We start from the raw sequence: 1,238 nt of genomic DNA, 5'->3' as shown, positions 1-1,238 counted from the left end.
ACACACACACACACACACACACACACACACTGATACCCCAAGAAGGGCCATCTCTCAGCCTCAGGGAGTCACTGAGCATGATCATTCTAGAACGGGGTACCGAGACTTCATGGGGATGAACAATAAACCTGACCTAAGTAGTCAGGGCAATGCTGTGAGCTTTCTAATGTGCACCGTGTGCCCATCGTGCACTATGAAACCCACATCACGGCCCCTCTCTTGTCTCTGTCATCCCATCTTCCACACTGACACATCCGTCTGCCCCCGTCATGATTGTGTGAGAGTCCCTTGGTTCTCCATGTCCGACAGCACAGGGACAGGGAACTGCCATTCGTTCAGGGCGGATCCAGAAGACCCAGCACAAGGATGTCGGCTGGATCTTGCCTCAAGCAGAGAATATCAGAAAGAGGTTGACTTGTGTCTTATTGACTGTGCCAAGGCATTCGACTCTGTGGATCATCACACACTGTGGACAGCCTGGAGAAGAATGAACATTCCAGAACACTTCCTTGAGCTCATGTGGAACTTGTCCATGACTGAGAGGCACTTGCTCAAATAGAATCCTTCGTGGTTTAAATTTAGGAAAGGTGGGAGACAGTGTTGTATCTTCTCGCCATACTTGCTCAATCCGTATGCTGAGGAAATTGTCAGAGAAGCTGGACTAGATGAAGAAGAATGTGGCCCCGGATTGGAGGAAGTTTTATTAACAACCTGAGATATGCAGATGACACCATCTTGCTTCCTGAAGGTGAGGAGAACTTGAAGCAGGTGCTGAAGGACATCAAGGATCACAGACTTCAGTGCGGATTCCAGATCAATGTGATAAAGATCGAAGTGCTCACAATGGGACCATCAGGTAAGTGCGTGGTCAATGCAGCAGAGGGTGAGGCTGTCCAGGACGTTGTCTTGCTGGACTGCACAGCAGCGCTCAGGGAAGCAGCAGTCCTGGTCACAAGACGTTGTTGCATGAGGGAAATCTGCTGCACAAGACCTCTTTGGGGTAGGGGGGGACTTCCAGAATATGACGATGGAGTGACACATACCAGAGAGACTACGCAGAATCCATCCCAGGAGAGTTGCTTAGAGGGAACTTTAACACAACTAGACCACAGGAGGAGCATCATAAAGATAAGTAGGCATAGACCCATGGGGTTTTGAGGGGCTTTTGGCTTTTGCCTTACCTCAGTGGAAGCCAGCTGGGGCTTGACCTTGGCCCAGCTACTGTCCCTGCCAGAGCC

This window comes from Echinops telfairi, unplaced genomic scaffold (genome assembly GCF_000313985.2).
Source record: "Echinops telfairi isolate 266 unplaced genomic scaffold, ASM31398v2 ScPeMD7_2;HRSCAF=8, whole genome shotgun sequence".
In the NCBI taxonomy this organism is placed as follows: domain Eukaryota; kingdom Metazoa; phylum Chordata; class Mammalia; order Afrosoricida; family Tenrecidae; genus Echinops; species Echinops telfairi.
The sequence above is the reverse complement of the archived record's forward strand: the minus strand, read 5'-3'. Positions refer to the sequence as shown.